At 40.6% G+C, this 19989-nt stretch overlaps 1 protein-coding gene and 1 long non-coding RNA gene across 6 annotated transcripts in view; both read left to right on the top strand.

Moving 5' to 3' along the window:
• LOC140688692 (trafficking protein particle complex subunit 9-like) overlaps positions 1-19989 on the top strand; it is a 175171-nt gene that overhangs the window by 83082 nt on the left and 72100 nt on the right.
• LOC140688695 (uncharacterized) overlaps positions 4430-19989 on the top strand; it is a 38595-nt gene continuing 23035 nt past the window's right edge. For 2 of the 6 annotated variants that reach the window (XR_012063437.1, XR_012063436.1), the window contains exons 1-7: positions 5039-5302; positions 6024-6145; positions 6583-6643; positions 6802-6899; positions 7177-7401; positions 13447-13646; positions 13950-14076. This is a non-coding gene — a long non-coding RNA (uncharacterized lncRNA). Of the gene's footprint in view, positions 4693-5038; positions 5303-6023; positions 6146-6582; positions 6644-6801; positions 6900-7176; positions 7402-7583; positions 7788-13446; positions 13647-13949; positions 14077-19989 lie in introns of those variants that run through there. The other 4 variants (XR_012063443.1, XR_012063439.1, XR_012063438.1 and 1 more) reach the window with 4 other exon arrangements.

The raw sequence follows: 19989 nt of genomic DNA, 5'->3' as shown, positions 1-19989 counted from the left end.
GGGCTGAGGAACAGAGTGACACTCCCTCTGCTCCCAGCTGAAATTGATGAACAATGAAATCAATTATGTGTATCGGTATTTGACCAATAGAAGTTAGCGAGCCCAAAATGGCTAGTTATGCCCAAAGAAAGTACTGAATTCACCTGCAGAATTAGGTGCTTTACCAAGAAGAAGCAGCTTAGAGCAATCAGAAAAATCAGTCCTATGATGAGATATAAAGTAAATATAATATCTTTTATTTCTGAAACTTTTCTACGTTAAGTTGTGTAGAGCTAAAATTAAGTTTCAAGCACCAGGAGTTAACAGTGTGGGTGGTTCTGTATGATCATTATTCAGGAATGTGCCTAGACTCTGCTGGAGTGGCTGAAGCTGGCAGGAAAAGACCTAGAGCCAGGATTTGTCACCTTAGGGTGTCCTCCATAATGGTTCCATGTGGGAGCCCATGATTGGGTTAACAAATTGTAACAGACCCCAGCCGCCTGTCAAATTTAAGAAGAAAACGTATGCTTAGTAACTGCTTTGCAAGCAAGTGCCTGTGCATCCTCACTCCTGTCTCCTTGCCTTAAAAAGCAGAGATAATGCTTTGCTTGCATAGATGATGTTTTAGATAGCACTCTGCTCATCGCAAAGCAATGACCCAGGCCCACAGCTATAAAGGCTGGGCTTGTGTGCAGTTAGATACTCTATTATCCCCCAAGCAAGGACCTAGCTGGTCTGGTGGTCTGCTTTGTAATTCACATGTCTAAAGAATGTATCTTATTCCCCTCACCCCATGACTTACCTAAAGATACACTAAGCCTTTGTACTCATGGTGGATTCTACAATCTCTGTCTCATCCTTCTTTCCCCAAGTTCCTGCTTACTATCACACAACTGTTAATGACGTTTTCCTTTGATTATACACAATAAATATGGGATCATTTGAGAGGCTCGTGGAGTTGGGTCCCTAAGCCCTCTCTCTTTCGTGACTTTTTCCACAGAGTCTTGAGTATTCATTCCCTGTACGTAAGACTTCTGCCAGCCAGAACCCACAGTTCCAGGTGAGAAGGATGCAGGCTTTATCTCTCCTACCCGAGGGAGAGAGAGTAGAAAATTGAGATCTGCTCTTCCGTGGTCCCTTCCTGCCCCAGGTCTGCTCCAGTTCACCTGCAGCCTTCTGGCCTCTGCTCACACTGCCTCTGTCCCAGGACTGACAGCAGCCTTTTCTTCCCTGGTAAACATTTCCTGTGCCTTTTAGAAGTTGGTCTCTTCTCTGCAATACAACCCTGGCAGATGTGATGGTGGTAAACGTGCTGGTGGGCAGTCACTTGAGGACTGCCAGGAGCCATGCTGATTCTCCTGAGTCTCTCATTCGGGGTTACAGAACTGTCGAGCAGCAGAGGAAGCCCTTTAACGTGAGGCCAGCTCAGCATTGCATCACTTTCATTTTATTTTTGAATTTTCAGTGGAGAAATTATTTGTAGCAAACTGTTCCAGATTTTTGGCTGCCTGCTTTCCTCACCACCATTTCCTTGTTGGCTCTGGTGCTTGTTGTAAGAACCAGGTTTCTTCTCTGGTTATTTCTAGCAGCTGGGCTTGCCGAATCCTTGATCTGCATTTGAAGCAGAATGCTTCTTCGTGATGTCAAGCTGATTTTCCTATTTCTGAATATTTCGTGTACACTCAGCAACTCTTTCAAGTGAAATGCTCTTGTCCAATTCTGTTAACCCATATTTGCCGATCTCCTGCTTTCATGCTGAGGGCAGTTTCTTCTTCCTGTAATAAAAGTTAGCAATTTGCATTTACTATTTGAAGGTTCTGGCCCTAGGTGCTTTTGTCCTTAACAGTTTTAATACAATTCACCCATTAAAATGTGCAGCGGTTTTTACTCAAAGCCCAGAATTGTGCATCGCAGTCAATCTTAGAATATTTTCATCCCCCAACAGGAAGCCCTGTTTGCACAAGCAGTCATTCCCATCTTCCTCATCCTCCCCCAGCCCCAGGCAGCCATTGTTCTCTCTCTATGGATTTGCCTGTGCTGGACATTTCATGTAAAACAAGTTATTTCATGTAAATGGAACTGTCTATTGTGACTGACTTCTTTCACACTGAGTAACTTTTTCAATGTTTGTCCAGGTTGTGGCCTGGGTCAGTACTCTATGCTTTGCTATTGCTGAATTATATTCTACTGTATATCTGGGCCCTACTGTTTACCCATTCATCAGGTGATAGTCGTTTGTGTTGTTTCTGCTTTTTGTTTGTGAAGAGTAATGGCGCCGTGAATACTCCTGTAGGAATTTTTATGTGGACATTTGTTTTCAGTTCTCTTACTTGTGTGACCAGAGAGCAGAAATGCTGGGTCATTCATAAACCAAATGTTCAACTCTCTGAGGACCTGCCAGGCTGTTTTCTAAAGTGGCCACGCTGTGTTACATCCTCACCAGCAAGGGCTGCGCGCTCCGCTTCCTCTGTGTCTTCATTAGTGCTTGTTACACCTTTTTTTTATTATAACCTATTGTAGTAAGTGTGAAGCGGTTTCTCCTAGTGGTTTTGACTTGATTTCTTTTACAGCTAATGATATTGAACATCGTTTGATTGTGCTTATTGGCCATTTGTATATTTTCTTTGAAAAATACATTTTCAGATACTTTATACACATTTTAATTGAGTTCTCTATTTCTTGTTGAGTTGTAGGAGTTTTTTCTTTTATTTGAAGATACAAATACTTAATCAGATAAATAATTTGAAAAAATTTTCTCCTCTCTGTTGTTTTTTCACCTTCTGGATGGTGTCCTTTGAAGCAAATTTTTAACAATTGATGAACTCCAATTTATCACTGTTTTCTTTGTTCCTTGAGCTTTTGGGGTAATATTTAAAATCTGAGGTATTTTATTTAAACTTTTATATAAAAAATAACTTAATTCTTAAGACCGTTCTAGGAGATGGGTGCTGTGGTTGTCCCCAGTCTATGGATAGGAGACTGAGGTGCAGAAAATTTCACTGAAATATCAGTGTCACAGCTACCCAGTGCTGTGGGATTTCAGACCCTCATGTTTGTCCCCAGCATTTGTGATCTTCACCACCATGCTCCACTACTGCCTGGAATCATTAATGAAAAAGTTTTCCTTTTTTGATTTCTTGATTGTTTGTTTTCTCATTGGGGAACTCACCTCTTCATTTTCCTTGCAGAGATCTGTGTAGGTTTATTTTAGATCTCATGTACTTATTTATTACACAGGCTCCAGTGATGATTGTGCCTAGTTGTTCTAATCAATTCATACTCAAGTCTTTCCTGCTCATGACACTAAAAAGAGAGTTATGATTTACATAATGCTCAAAGAAGAATGTACTTGAGTGATTTTATTTTTCTAACCAATCAAACAAATCAAATAAAAACCCGGTGTTGGAACAGATTATAACAGGGTCACTGTCTTCCTTGTGTTTCATTTGATTTGTCACAGTGTCTGGATAGTGCCTTGCTGTCCAGCAGTTTTGTGAGTATACGGTGCTCGTGAATCATTGTAAGGAAAGAATTTTGACAACAGACTGTGTTGTTCATTTCACAAGGGAAAAGATCATATAGAAATACTGCTCAGATTTATTTTAAAATTAAGCTTGGTGTTTTGAGAAGGGTTCAAGAAACCATACAAAAATCTTTTTCAATAATTTTAAATCTATCTTAGACACATTATGCATACATAGCAGAGTAACTTATCAACTAGTTTTGACAAGAGGAGTGTATTATTGATTATCTATTTTAGTTGAAATATTCTACCTGGGATAAAGTAATCAGTGCCCATAAATGAACAAATATGTTTGTATTTCTATGCAACTTGGGAGCAGACTTCATATGTTTCTATATAATATATATGACTGTGTGTTTTAATCTGTCTGTCAGTGTTTTTATAGTTTTTCAGCAATGTTGTAACTTTAGAATTCTTCTATGGAAATCACCCCCAATTCTAGTGCAGTTTGTACTGTGTATCCTGTCTTATGCATGGGATTCCACTGTCCCCTCTGTGAGGAATTTCCTCTCCTATTGAGTTAGTAGCAGAGTTAAAGGAACTGTGATTTCTAGGCCTTTGCTCTCCATGTGTTTGCAGTTGGCTGTCAATCAAGATTTCCTCTTTCTTGAGTTTTCATTGTTCAATTAGAATTTTGGAAATAACAATTAATATGTTGCAACACTCTCCCTAGAAACTTGATGTGTTTGTGCTTTTCAGTTTCCAATTTACAAAAAATGTAAATTCACTCCTGTTTTTAAATAGTCCTTTTTCACTAGATATTTGTTTACTTCTTTATAGTCAAAATATTTTCTTCCCAATGAATGAATCGGTTTGCATGTTTTAAAAGATACTTTACTTTTTAAATTTCTTATTCTAACAGGTATATTCATTGTACAGAATTTAGAAAATAAGGATAAACACAATTATAACTTAAAAATGGCCTCTAATCTCACCTGGAGATACAGTTGTAAGGTTTGAAATTGAGAATTACAAGTCCTCTCAAACTCTTCTTCTATTTCAAGTACGGTTTGGTTACTGAGATCCTCGAATTCTCATATGAATTGTAGCAGCAGATAGTCAGTTTCTGCAGAGGAACCCACTGGGATTGTGATCGAGTCCACGTTGAATATATGGATCGCTCTGGGGAGCACTGCCATCCCAAGAATGCTGTCATTTGATTCAGGAATGTGCGTGGTGTGTCTGTCCAGGTATTTAGGTATTCTTTAATTTTTTTCAGCATTGCATAGAGTTTACATTGGATTATTTTACTATATATTTTGCCTTTATACTGAGGACAAGTGTGCAAGGTACCGGGATCAGAAGTGTATTGGAGCTCCGCAACTTGCTGCCACCATGGACGCTGTGCTCTTTGCTTCACCCACTGTACAATGTTGCACAAAATAGGACCTAAGTAACTCTCCCTTGAAAGAATGATTATATGATTTCTGGATGATGCTTGAGATTCCTTGTGATGATGTCTTTTTCCCAGAATTTCGCCTCTTCTTAACTATGCCCTTTCCCTTCCTTTCCTCCAGCCTGTGTTTCAGCCTGCCTGTGGCATTGATTTTCCTTGTCTGTGGACTCTTCCTTTCACTAGTTCGTGATAATGTTACATGTGAGATGTGGAAACTTGCTAGATGTCAAGAAAGAGCAAATCCATTGCATGCTAGATTTTTTAGAGTGTGTTATTGTATTATCGATTGAAATGAAATCAGGCTGACCCATTGAGCCATCCCCTGAGCTCTTTTTGCCTTCCTACAGGTGATACTGCTCTCGTTGCTGCATGTGCCCTTCCCCCAGACTTGGTTTTGGAGTTGAGTAAGTCACCATCACTGGAGCCCTCTCTTTAAATGATGACGAGAACATTTGCTCTATCTCCTTGTTTGGGGACTTCGATGAGATGAGGCAACAGATAAAGAATGGAGCCCCACCTCATTCTGATCCCCGCTCTTTCCGTTCCTTTCTCCATGGGAAGAGTACAATTCAAAAATATAAAGATTGTGAGCTAATGAGATAGACAAGACAACCGATCATTTATTAAATACCCTTTCATGCCAGAAACAAATGTATTATACACACAAAAAGCACATAAAATACGGTAGTACTGTGGTTACAAACGTGGGTCCGAGTTCGAGTCCTGGTCTGGAGTGACAAGTCCTGTGAGATGGAGAATTGATAGGTCGGCTTAGCCTCTCTTGGACTTGTTTTCTGTCCTGCAGAGATGGGGCTCGCTAGGCGTCCCTGCCCCGTAGAGGTGCTGAGGGGTGTAAAAGACACGTGTAGGCAGACCGAGCACAGCTGCTCTTTCCTCGTAAGTGCAGGATAGCATCGCTTTTGCGGTGATGGCTTTATGACCGCACCGTGTAGACTCTCAGTGCTCCAAAGGGATGCCTTGCAGATTGGAGATGGGATTCTCACTTCTGTAAATACCCAAGGATTGTGTTATTGGGCCTTGCTGATTTGACTCTATTCTTTAGAAAGTACATAATGTAGATATATTTTTCAAACATGCATGAATTTTTTCTTTTATTATTTATAGTTCTACCCTCTCATCTCTTGGTGTGACTTTTCATGGAATCCAGGAAACAGTCCTAAGCAACCTGCCTCTTCACACTTCTCCGTGGTGGTTTCCTTCCCTGACTAGAAGAGGGTTTTGCATAGGTAATTTTGATTGCTCCCCTTCTCTTGGAGACTCTCTGTTTTTCTGCCCATCTCTCACCTGTCCATCTGTCCATTTCTCTACCCACTCATTCTTCTGACTTGTTTCAATAAGCATTTCAGGCAGCTTACAGAAGAACAGATACCAAATAAACAGGTGAGAAAATGGGGCCAAGTTCATACAGTGAGGCTAGGAGTTGAGCCTGTGTGAGAGTTGCAAGCGTGAGACACACGCCTCTGCCTTGTGACTTATAAGATAGACAACATCAATGTGCCTGAAGCTCCCAGCAGACACAGGGAAACAGGGTTTGTGGGAGATGCTCATTGGCTGTGAAATAAATAAGTGGCTTAGTAGAAGCCCAGCCTTTCCAAGTACTAAGGCTTAGGAGAATATATTGAGTGTCTTCCAAAATCAAATTATTGCATCTTTTCTTTTTCAGAGTTTTATGTATAGTTGGTTTACATTCTATACCTGGAAATTTCTCCAAAACTGCTGCCCACGTGAGTCCCATGACTCGGGAATGGGGTGGTTCTGCTCATTGACGGGTGTTGGCCAGAAACAGAAAATGACAGCCTCAAAGGAGCCTGGGATTTATCAGTTATGTTTTGTCAGTGCTGTAGATTTCAGAAAATGCTTTCACCTTTTCTTTCCATCTGAGGCAGCAGCGCGCTCTCTTACCAGCATCAGGAGCTCAGGGCCACGGGATGGTGGGGGCTGACTGCACTGCCGTCAAGACAGCTGAGCTAGTCACTGCAGGTGTGGTTCTTTTACATACTGCAGTTCATGCTCTTTACTAGAATGTTTCAACAGGGAGTTAATTAACTGAGTTAATTAACATTTTATAAATATGATGCTTTGTTGAAAAGACAGTCATAGGCAGAATATAAGTTGTGATCACTTTAAAAATGGTTTCATTACTGAAATTTCAGTAGGAAAGATCCAGTTTATCTTATTTCCGCCTCTCTTTAAAAGTAACAAAGAAACAAGACAGAAAAAGCAGAGGATGATTTCTGTTCTTCCTCTCGGCTTGCAGGCGCCCTCACCTCCAGTGGCATCCATCCAGACACCAGCACTGACACTGGCCGTGCTCAGAACTGCCTCAGCCCTGAAGACACATCTGACAAATGGAAGGGGGCCGCGCCCTGTTACAGCAGGTGCTCTCACTTTGTGGGTCCTTATGTAACTGCGCGGTGTTATTCAGGATCGCCCTTTCTACACTTTGTGACGCTGCTGCGGTGTCTCCTAGTTATTTGTTTCTGTAAGTACTCGTGTAATTTTCCAATGTGTGGTACTAGACATCTAAAAATGCATTTTTCAGATGAAAAATAGTGTGTAATTAATATAAATGTCTGAAAAAAGGGTCAAAAGGATCTATCCTGGTGCCAGTACTCAGAGATAATAATTAACACATTAACATCTATTTTCTGTTCTTTTCATCAGTGTGTATTACCTCTGTCATAAAAACCAGCGAGCAATGTGTGCCTGTATACTGTGTGGAGACCTCCATTTTCCATTCGGCTTATTACACATTTTTCTACAATATTCTATCTCCCCTGGCATGATTTTTAATGACTAGTATAGCATTCTGTCTTGTGGAGTCCTCATCCATTTTACTTTGGACTTAAATAAACTTTTAAATTCCAAGTATACTTAACTGAAATTCTGAAAAGAGATCTGTTGTGGTACCGAAAGTCCCCTACATCCCTTCCCCTTTTTTCCTGAGAGTAAAAACTGCTGACAATGTGGAGTATATATTTCATGACCTTTATGCCTATGTCATATAAATAAACACATACATACACGTATATGAGAAATCTATGTCTATGTGTGTGTATATATGCTTTATTGAAAAATAAGGCCATACTATATGTTTTCTGCAGCTCGGTTTATTCACTCAGGTATATATCACAGACGTCCTCTCTCTCCAGACTCACCCGGTCCTTTCAGATAGAGTAGAGGGTTTTCCTGATATGCAGGTTTGGTCTCTTGTGTAAGGACACCTTTCGTGGGAGCGTACTGTGGACAAGGCCTTGGACCACGCCGAAACACCGGAACTTTAGTGCCCACAGCTCACCGTGATTTACCGCATCATTGTCTTGATGGTGGACACTTAAGTTTTCTCCATTTTCCACTGTCAGAAAGGGTGTTTGACTGGCATACTTCTTATACAAACATTCCTGTGATCTTGTATGAGTATTATTTTCGTTAAGTTTTCTGGAAATTTAGTCCTTGGATGTGACAACTACATAAATCACAGGCTCCTTTCAAGTGAATCTAGAAATTCCTTCTCCTGTGGGACATGAAAAGATGTAGAATAACTTATGTAACCAATTCTCTATCGCTGGATATGATTTCACTTCAGCTTTTCTTCTCACCATTGTAAACAGTGCTGTGTAAATGCTCTGATAAGTACATCTTTTTGAACTGAATTTTTCTAAATGAAACGATTCCAAAATGTGGAGTTCAGCCTGTGTGTACACACGTTTTTCAGAGTTTACATATCCATTGACATGTCATCCTCCAAAAGATCGCTCACAGTTTGTTCTCTCAAAGATGGACACTAGCTAGAATATCTTTTAAAAATATGTGCCAATATGATGAGCAAAAGTACTTTTTCATTGTTTTAATTTGCACTTGATGACCAGTGAGGTATTGAGCATTTTTCACTCATTAGCCATCTGACTTTTAAAAAGTGAATGATCTCTTTTGTCCTTTGCACACATTTAAGTGAGGCAGCTTCTTGTTGCTTTGTGACAGCTCTATGTATATTATGAACATTAACCCCTTGTCTTCATCAACATGTATCAGAGAGCTTTTCCTTGTCATTTTTTGCCTTTCATTTTGTTCAGTAGGTTCATTTTTGTTGTGGCCCAAAATAATCTTAAGATTGTAAATGTCTTCTTTTTGGGTTTTATTCCTGATATTATTCTTAGAAATACTTTCTTATAATGGTATAAATTTCTTCTGTAGGTTTTTTTAATCTCTAAGATGGAGATGATGATGGTACTTGTTATAGTGAAGAGAAGTTGAATTAATATGAGCAAAGAATTATATTCGCTGTTATTAGTACTTTCTAATATTCACATCACATTCTGTAATTTTTCTTGCGGTCATTATGACTGGAATAGAATTTGTTTTTTCCAGGGGATTCTCTGATTGTCCCAAGACAATTATTGAATTCCTACTTTGCTTTTTAACTTGAAATCCCACCTGTAAAGAATACTTATGTACACTAGAGTCTCTTTTTGAGCTCATGGTTTATTTTTATCAATCTTACTTTCTTACACTAGCACTATATCTTACATATTGTGAACATTTATTTAATATCTGACAGTGCGATTTTTTGATTCTCTTTTCGATCCCAAATTTTCTTGGTTAGTATTATGACTTTATTATTCCTGAAGAATTCTAATATAATTTTTCAAGTTAAAAAAAAAAAGAAGTGCTGTCGTGGTATTTTTTAGTACTTTTGAATTATCTTTAGGAGAACGTACATTTTTACAAAACTGCTTTCCTCCATACAAAATGTTGATGTCTCTACTTTCACACCTCTTACTTTACCCCACAGTACAGTCCTGTACTTCCTCCATGTACAACATGGGCATTGTTTTTGAGTTTATTCCAGATTATTGTTGATGTTTTTGTTAATTATTTAAGTCAGAATTTTTTGCTATTGTATATTTTAACTGTTACAACTGACACCTAGGAAGGCAGATTCGGTTTGTAAATACTCACTTTGTAACTTCTCATTTAAAATTGTAAGTATTAAGTACTTGTTACAGAATCCTTTCTTTTCTGTTTTTAAAAATTTGTTTCCAAGATTCTCAAAATGGTCATAGCAAAGTAGTATAGGTGGGGACAGAGATGGAGAGAGGTAGTGTGGCTCATGTACAAACTGTGAGCACTTTCATGGCTGTGTTTACGCTGGAAAAGCCGCTGAAGAGTCCAGGATAAAACAGGGGTGGCTTTGTATGCAGTTGAAAGCCAGCTTTCTTGCCTGGTGAAGCCTGGTGGGCGTGACAGGTAGATGATCAAGGTCGAATGGAGGTTATTGGCTGCACAGAGCGCTGTGTCTGAGAACTGGAGAATATGGCCATGGGAAATGCTTGGTGCCAGGAACAAAGCAGAGGAGCTGGGGACCCTGTGTGTTAAGGAATTTCCAGCCCTCGGAGTGGGAAGATCAGACTCTGCATTCAGATCTGAGTTTGAATTCATCCTCTTTAGTTTACTTGTCCTCTGACTTTTGTCAAGCTATATACCCTCTTTCACTTCCTGTTTTCTTATCTCTCAAAATAGGAGAATTACAGCCTGCTGCTAGATTGTTTGATCAGGTTAAATAATTAGTGTCTATAAGATGCCACGTACAGTCACAAGCTCAGTGAGAAATGGGCTGTCACGTGTTCTTCTGCAACTCAGTGCTTGACAAGACATGTGGGAAAGCCAGTCCCTAATTTGTGTGTGATGCAAGTAGGAACAAAAATAATGTCTTGCCTTTCCCTAGCAGTATACTTACAGCTATGCTTCATTTACTTCTTTCCTCCTTTCCTTTCCCCTTTCCCATCCTCCACCAAAAGATCCTGAGACTCTCTCAGAATAGTAGATTCAAATTACTTTAAAGGTTGGCTCATCCTCATGAAATGATAGTAACATAAAAAAAATCTGTGCACATCCCAGAATACATTGTATTTGATTTACACACACACGTGTGCATACATACACACACACAATCAGGCTACCTTCCACTTGCAGAGGGATAAGGACCACTTTTTCTGAGTTTTCACTCACTGAGCTTGAGAACAATGTCTCTTACACAGACTTTCACCAGGCTTCGTGCATGGTGTTTTTAATTGAATTTCGGCTTTGTGGCCATAGATATAGTCTCCTAATAGAAGAGAGAAAGTGGAGACATAGACATTCCGCTGAGATATTGGTGTCATCATATTTTAGTTGGAAAGGACTTAAGACAGCATAGAGTCGTAATATTATATGGGTGAGAATCCATGATGTTGTAACTTGGACAAGAACATGGACCTTCTGCCGTCTTGTCCACAAAGGTGAAGAGGCAACTGGGCAGGGGATGGTAGGGATCCTTCTTGCTTGAGTTCCATGTTCTTGCTAGTTTTCATTGCTCAGTTGCCTTTAGTTTATGTCCATGAGGCCTCTCATGGGAAGGTCACTCTGTCCTGATAGATTGAGTTTCTTATCAGCAAAAAGCTCTGGACCCACTCATATTTCCCAGAGTTTTCTGCTGACCTGCTGACACTTTATATAATTGAGACCTAAGAAACTACTGAATATAAAATCCTTATTGTTATTGTTTGCCCTCGAGTTCCATAGGAAGGGGTGCTGTCTCAGGCTGTCTAAAGCCAGATCTGAACAAAGATAGGGTGACAGGCTGTGCTGCTGGTCCTCCACAGTTGAAGGGGATTTCCAACTTAGCTTTATATTCAAGGCAGATGAGTTCAAATCTTGCCTTTACCAGTTATTATCTTTGTGAATTTGGGGAGAAACTGTACTTTTTTGTGTCCATATTTGTTTATCTGTAAGTAAGTTCAGTATTTATTTTAAGGTTTCTGTTTTAGAATTGAATGAGCTAATACTCTCATTTATACCTAAAATAGTGATCTCATGGTTCTATGCTGGTGCCTTGGTAGTTGATTACTAAGGGACTCCGCAGTGAGATTGGGGGTGGGGGACCCTGGATAATAGAGCTTATATTCCAGGATATGCTTGTAAAAGACTGGATGTGCAGTGGATTTTTAGTAAATATCTACTCCTTTCCTAATCTGCATTGATTGTGTATATATCTTTATACTAATATATGAACAATTTTTATTGCAATTTAAATATCTTTGTAGTATTTACAATATCTAGTTATAAAAATACGTGAAATAAAAAGATTTGAATTTATTTTCTTTTCAATAAGCAAAACAAAATAAAATAGAAAAGAAAAAAGTTTTGAAGGAGTAGAAATAATTTTATTTCTGTGGAATCAATTCCTTGTAATAGGTTTTTTGTTCATGTTGTTAAAAAGCATATAAAATTGATAGGTTGTGAAATACTGGAAATGAGGAAACAGTGGAGACATACTACCTCTAAGGCAGTCAATTTGTTACCAAGTCCAAACTCGTTCTGCTTGCTGCATGACAGGCCAATTAATCGGGAGATGAGATGTTGGAGTAAGGAAAAGAGACTTTATTTGTAAAGCTGGCAGACCCAGAAAATGGCATATTGTTATCCAGTAGAACTCTCTTCCCCAGGGCAGAATTCAGTCTCCTTTTATACTAAAAAGTGGCGGGGATGTGGCTGGTTGTTGCAAACTTCTTGCTGTATGAATTGTTTGTCCTTGAAATCCTTTGTTCCTGCAGCTGTCCATGTGGGTCAAATTATGGTGTCCCTGTAAAACCTCCAAAAAAAAGAAAGGTTATTCACTATTTTACAACTTGCCATCTATACATAAGTGTAGAAGAGCAAATATCCTTAAAGATCAGAGCCCGGAGAATAGACCCTCCTGGATATTTCAGGCTAAAGGCAACTTTCTTTTACAAAAGGTGCAGAGATAGCAAGTCTGAGCCTAGAAAACAAGGTACAGGATTAAAGCCAAATGAACACATCTAACATGGAGTGAAATTTGTTCTTTCTATTACAATTTCTTTTTCTCCCTCATAAATAATTTTAGTAAGAAACATGAGCAATTTTTTTATTTTTGCTTCTTAATAAAGGACTACAACTACAATTTAGTGAGCAGGGATGCTGTGCGTGCCTTGGTGTCACAGCAAACTCTTGTTGGTGGTGGTCGACCCTGCAACATGCCTGATGCCCCATGAGTGTTGGTGAGGGTCCCCCTAACCAGGGGCTCTATTCAGGAACCACCATATGCGCGTTGATCTCTGGCACCTCTTTTTCAGCTGCAGGAAAATTTTTCAGATTCTATGATAGAAAAATCACTCCAGCTAGGGATAATCAGGGAATAAAGGAAGAGGAAAAGGGCTTGAAGTAGAGTAGAAGAGAAAGACAGAAGCTCAGGGAGCCTGGGGGCTTGGCAGCGCTGCCTCGGGAGAGAGAGGAGCAGAGGTGTGGATGGGACCGGCTACGGAACCAGCTCCTGCAGCTTTCCCTGCACCCAAGCCACACAGCTTTTAATAGGGCCCAGGACTCTCTCCTGGCTGGATGTCACCCTGGGCAGAACCTTGAGAATCGAAGGTAAGGGGTGGGCAGCACTCACCTAGGGGGTCACTGAGGACTTTGGTCAAGTCCACATTGACTTTTCCAGTCATGTGCCTTCACCTGTTCTTTATCTCAGGATCTGAGAAGCAGGAGCAAGGAACTCAGGGAGAGATCCAGGAAGATATCTGACTGTGTTAAGAGACGACAGTCACAGTGACACTGGGAGCGAAGACACTTGCAGCAAAGTAAAATAACTTCACAACTATTGCATCAGAGCTGCATGTGTGAGAGAGCCTAAGCCTGTCTCAGAGTGCAGGGGACAAGCGGAATGGAATGGTAAAATTAACACTGACAATTGAAATTTTGTTAAATAGCCTGCTACTTTTAATTTTATCACTTCAATGTATGCAGGTGTATTTCTATGAGCATTTATAGGTTCACACAACCCCACCAGCCCCTCTTGCCCCCATGGGGGATGGGATTTCTCAAGCACAGTGCCCCTCCTGCTTGCTTGGGCCACGCTGCGGGTCCTCACCTGGGGCCAGACTGCTACAGTACACTGAGTCCCCGAGGCACGGCCTGGGATACATGACAGGAACAACTGTGCTCTTGGCTGAGGGCCTCCATTTCCCCCTGCAGTGTAAGAATGCCGGTGACTCAGTTAGAAGCATGCATCCAAGCCGTCCTTCCGTGTCATCACCATCTAGAAGCGGTGCCTGAATTTTCTGAATTTCTGCAGAATGTGGTTTACAATCACCTTGAACAAGTGAGTGTGTGTCCTCTTTCAAGTGGAGGAGTTACTGCCGTTTTCCTGGAACTTACTCACCACTAGTCCATCTGATTTTTCTGTGCTAGGATTCAGTATGGCCTGCTAATAACTCTGCAGTCAGATCTAGAAACCCTGATGAAGAGGATTATTTATTTTCTTTCTTTATATGATAGTATTTTACTTTCAAATTTCTGAGTTTTCAGTTTTTGGAGGAATTTTTTCGGGGGTTGGAGAAACAACTTTGCTCTTACCATCTTTGTGACCTGTTGCTATATGCGTCTCACCTCTCTTCTGTCACTTGTGAGGCGGTTCCATTTGTGACCCTGTCCTGGTTGTTCATGTAATAAAACATAAAATCTGTAAAAGTACAGTCCCTTTTACTCCGAAGACATTCCACAAATACTCCTTTAATCTGGGTATGGTTTTAAGAAGACACAATAATTAGAATATATACTTGCAGGTTGCCAGTGCAAAATCCCCAAATTAATAGTCAAGCTCAACATCTAAAATCTTTCTAATCTACCATGGATTTGTATGGATAAGTGAAGTAGTTTGCTAAGAACTCAATCCTCCCAAGCTGATGCTCTGCCAGATGGTGGAGCCGAGGGACGAGGGTGTGTCCTGCCCTTCCTGAGCTGACAGTTTCATGGCAAAGACCTTCACCAGGTGAAGAAATTGAAGTTTCTTCTAAGAACAGTGGGTCTGAAATGAGTCCAAAAGCGTGGGAGAGACACAATCACATTTGTCTCAAGTAGGGGAGAGTGGCTGTGGGACCACTTGGGAGACTCATGAGTCCAGGTGGGCAGTGTTGTTGGCTTCCACTTGAGCGGTGGGACGGTCAGTGGGTAAAAGCGAACAGATTGAAGGCATGTTTAGATGGTAAAGAGGAAAGGATCAATGATTTCTGTGAAGGTAGGATGGAGTAAGGCCCAGGTTTCTGGGTGGATTAATGAGTTAAATAATGGTCCTGCTGTGTTCTGAGGAGGGAAAGCAGCAGAGGGAGTTCTGGGGGAAAACTGATGAGTTCAGCTGTGGGTAAAGTGAAAGGCTGTTAGATGTGTGGTCTGGGAGCTCTGGTGAGAGCCAGTAGTGAGTAGGGGGCGGGGAGAGAGACTTTCAAATCATTTTGTCTTGTGAAAATACATACAAGAATGAGTAATGACACAACCCCTGTATATTCTGGATTTAAAACCCAGTAACATTTTGCTATATTGACTGCAGGGGTTCTTAATTTTTTAATAGAAATAAAATAAATAGAAACAAAATAGTGGAGTTAATGAATATCTTAGAGTTGATGTGTGTCCTTGTATGTATTTTCATACCTCATCTGTTTATAAACATAATCTACAAAAAGTTAACTTGCTTAGCATTAGAGTTAAACAGAGGGACGTGACACACTCTGTTGGTGGTTCAAGGTGATTTCTTGGGCAAATTATGTAGCCTCTCTGTGCCTTAGTTGCATCTTCTGTGACTGCCCCCGTGCCCCTCATCACAGCTGATTTCCTAGACTAGATGTTGGGAGGGAGGCTGCTGAAGGGAGTAAGAGGTGGCAACTGCTAGGGTCACTGAAGAGAGAGACAAAAACAGATTAAAGCCGAGAAACTGAGTGCTAATACCCTCAAAGGAGAAAGAATCCCTTAGTTTTTGAGCCACTTAGCCTAAGAGAAAGAAAATCATGTGGATCCAAAGCTCTTGAGCATATGAGTATTGTGGGTGGGAGGGTTTCATCAGAAAAGGGTTGAGAAAAGGCCTTTTGGTTTCCCTTTACGTTTCCAGTAAGGATGAGGTGCAGAAGAAAAACCGCCCGTTTCACAGTTGAAGGTGCTGTTTTGTGCGAAACTGACCGAAGGTTGGAAACCATTCATCAGTGGTGCTGGCAAAAGAAGAGACTGCTGGATTGGGTGGGGCACTTGCTGTGACTTCCAGGTGACCTGCTGGCTGGGGGCTGTGAGGCGGGCAGTAGGTTTGCAGTGTGTCCTGGGTATAATCCCTGGCAGTGAGGCTGCTGATCTGACTAGCAGAGCTGGGCAGACACCGTCCTAACGGGGCTGCTAGGGATGAGGCCTGGGATACCTGCCATGCTGAGGGCGAGAGGAGAGCTCCCCTGAGGTTGTGTCCCTGTGAAGATTAGAAACGTCCTCCTGCAGGGGAGGAAGAGCCTCTGAGCAGCGGGCCGGATGCACAGGCAAGACCAGCCTGAGCACGGAGATTTCAGGAAGCCGGAATTCATACAGGCCCGAACAGCCTTGTTCCTGAGAAACTGGAGGGAAAAGATGCTGCAAATGCAGGCTAAGTTCAGACACTATTGTGTGTCATGAGTGATAGGAAAAGACTGTTCAGGCAGCCACGAGAGAACCCTGTGGTTGTCCCAGTTGGGCGTCACACAGGAGGGAGGAGCAGAGTTATATACTTTGCCACTTATTAGCTGTGTGACTTTGAGCAATATCACCCCACTTCTCTCTATATATATCTACATCTGTAAAGAGACACAGTGACAAGCTCGTGTCATCAGAATGCTTTGTTTAGCTCTGATCCCCTTTGTCCAGTCCTGTCAGTGCTGCCCTGCAAGGTTCTGCAGCGGCTCCTCTTGCCCTGTGATGGGAGGGCATAAAAGGGCATTGTAGCACCCGAGGGCAGAAAGGGGTTGCTTTAAAAGCAGACATGTAGCCTCCTGCAGCTGCAGACCTGCAGGCAGTTTGGTTCATGGTCGTGGAGAGGACTTTGGAGGCCTTAGCGTCGTCTTAAGACTTGTTTTCCCTTGGGACCTGATTTGCCTTTGCAGATTAATGTTGAAGATTTGGGCTTCTGGCAAAGCTGTTTTCAGAGATGGGTATATACGTAAAATATCATATAAAATAAAATGATTTATTTAACGTGAGCAACTTTGCAGCTGTTGGGAAGAGCTGTGTTGGCCTGGTCTCCACGGAGGACACCAAGGGTCAGCAGAGCGTGCGGGAGGGAAGGCAGCCTGCAGTGCTTCTGCGGGGGGTTCTCCCCAGCATGGTGCTCTGCTGAGTTGACTCTTCTCTGAGTTTGGTTGCCAGAGGAGCAGACAGCAAAGTAATGAGTTCTGGAGGGATTGTATAATGACAGGAAGAAATAGGAACCTGGAGATTTTCTGGACTAAAACACGCTTTTGGTTCCTGATTCAGTGTGTTCCATTACAGAATTGATGAGTTGTGTCTATTCTGGGACTTCATTGAAATAAACGTTCAGCCTAAATGTTAAGGGATTTGGTTTATTTGGCTGGAGGACTCAAGCCGGGATGACAGCCTCTCAGATCACTCTGAGGGACTGCTCCCAAGAGGTAGGGGAGGAGCTAGGATAAATAGAATCTTTACAACAAAGATCAGGTAATTGGAACAATAAAATATTGCTTGTTATCTAAAGAAAACCAGATATCTCAAGTTCAAGTATTTAGTGGTTTTCTATGTATGGTGGGAAGCAAACATTTGGGTCATTGAATTCATTCCTTTGGCAAGCCCCTGGCTATCTAGGGCCAGTATCCTGTCCTTTCTTACTCTGAGTCTGCTCAGAGGGCACCACTGTGAGTGGCTGAGAGGCCGGGCTGTAGGCATGTACTCGCTGGGGGTTGGCAGCAGCCGCTGATGACTCGGATTCAGCATTCTTTGTTTACTGTCATGGTTGCAGTATTTTCATGCACATTGTAGTATTTTCATTCACAGTGTTCCCCCTTGGTCCTAAATTCGACCAATATTTTGAGAGACATTTCATGACCAATTTTGTCCCACGGTGCTAGGATGGCTCATTCCTAGTTCAGGTGAAGAATCTTCTGAGTTGCCATTCAAGGTGTTAGTTTTTTTTATCAGGCCCTGTTGATACTAAAAGTTCTCTGGATCACCTGTCTTACTACTCTATTATGATCCAGGAAGTGTTTAACCTTCTTTGCTCATTCCCATACCTAGAATCACACTATTATATTTATTTTATTCAGGGTTATAAATTTTATCTGTTTCTTCAAGATGTTTAGCCATCATCAATCTTGTGGGCCTAGTTACACATTGGGAAATGTAATAGACAACAATTTTATAAAATAGACAGGATATAAGTAATACAGCTAGTAACGTTAATAAAGTCACGAGTAAGAATTTAATAGTCGAGAAGTTGTATTTTTGGGTTAAAATTTTGCTTGTGTTTCTGAGTTTGATCCTATGAGAAAGTTCATATTTATGGTCAGGGTCAGAGCAGGTATTAATTGGCCAGTTGAAATCTCCCACCTTGTAAGATCAACAGTGGCCTAAACAGAACTATAATTTCTTTTTAGAATAATGTTTCTGAGGGCTACCTAGTTAGAGCCTTGTATTAGGGAAACCCACCAAGGTAACACAGAAGTACTAGACAGAGGTAATTTATCATAAACTTAACAATTGGAGTAGTTCATAATCAAAGGTTGGAGAAATTATCAAAGTAATTGGTATACAGTCCTGGTCCGGTGTCTTGGGTCAGCAGTCTAGCTCAGATGTCGTCTTCTTCTCATCCTGGTATGGAAGCTTTTTCTCCATTTGGGCATTGTTTTAAGGTGAGCAGCGCTCTATAGGCCAGTGCACTGCAGCGGCTGTTTCAGATAGGAAATGAATCCGAGACTCCGTTTCCTTCAGCTTTGGTGTGTATGGTCTAGTTAAGAGTATCTGAAAAAGGGTCTTTCCATTCAGGTTGGAGACAGTTCTTTAAGTCATGCCTGTTGCAGTATGCATAATCCCCTGGCTGCAGGTCATGGGACATTGGAATTTTACCCAAGGATAGATTACTGAGCTTCAGAATCAAACCTAGAGTATTCTTTTCATAATTCAATTAAACTGTACAGCAGTGTGACATAACAGCAAGGAATGATCTGGGAAGTGTCTTAGTAAATATGGACCTCAATTAACAAAACTAGAATTTAATATCGACTAAAATATAATTTTTTTCTCTCTAAAGTTACCCTCAGTTTTCTCAAATATAGCCAAATCAAGATTAATTTCTTTACAAATTAAATCTGATTATTTGATCATATAGGCTTTTTAAATTGACTGTGTTGGAAGTTTTAATACGGAGTCTCAGGGTAGAATGTTAATAAGGTTTTCTAAGGCCAAGAAAGCCACGTCAAGGCTTTTCATGGATTTTTGCCTTACAGATTTAGGTAAATTCTTTTCTCTTTAAAATCCTTAAAATACCTTTATACTCCTATATCTCTTAGGAGATGATCTCCCTAATTTGTCTGATAGAGCCACTGGGGACCTAAGTATTTTTAGTCTTTTGAGGGATCAGATAGAGAGAAAAGATAACTGTTCCAAGTCTGTATACATAGTTATAATTTATCAAATTGCTGTGAACCATAACTAGCTTAAGGAGAAGAGATTCTTTATGTCTGGGAAACAGGTTAAAAGGCAGTAGTATTTCAAACAATATCAAAAATTATAACCATATTCAGCTGGTTAATCAGTCCCATGTAACTAATTCTTTTAATGAGAGTTTTCATTAGAACTTTAAAATGTCTTACCCAGTTTAGTTCAGTGCTGTAGTTTGAAATTTATTAGAAATCAGTAAATCTCCTTGAAGAGAAAGCATTTTGCAAAACCATCAGAAGAAAACAATTAACTGTCTATAAATGACAAAAGATTTAAAAGCATGGTTAAACACCGTTACACTATAATCAATAAAGAAACCTGTTCACTATACCCATAATTATCACTGGTAACATTTCAGATAAACCAGAATTTTAGGGAGTCCATATAATTTCTACAATACCTATATTAATAATATTTCTCATTCAATATAACCTTAGAAGTTTTATGATTCATTTGACAATTCCATGTTATTTAAAATGCCAAATGAAACTTTATAGTTAAAAATCTCTCTTTGGGATGTTTCAGGGGCCTTCTGTAGCATCCCAAACTTAACTGGAGATTA

The sequence above is a fragment of the Vicugna pacos genome, chromosome 2 (assembly GCF_048564905.1).
Source record: "Vicugna pacos chromosome 2, VicPac4, whole genome shotgun sequence".
Classification (NCBI taxonomy): Eukaryota; Metazoa; Chordata; class Mammalia; order Artiodactyla; family Camelidae; genus Vicugna; species Vicugna pacos.
Note: the sequence above shows the minus strand (reverse complement) of the source record. Positions and strands in the feature narration are given on the sequence as shown.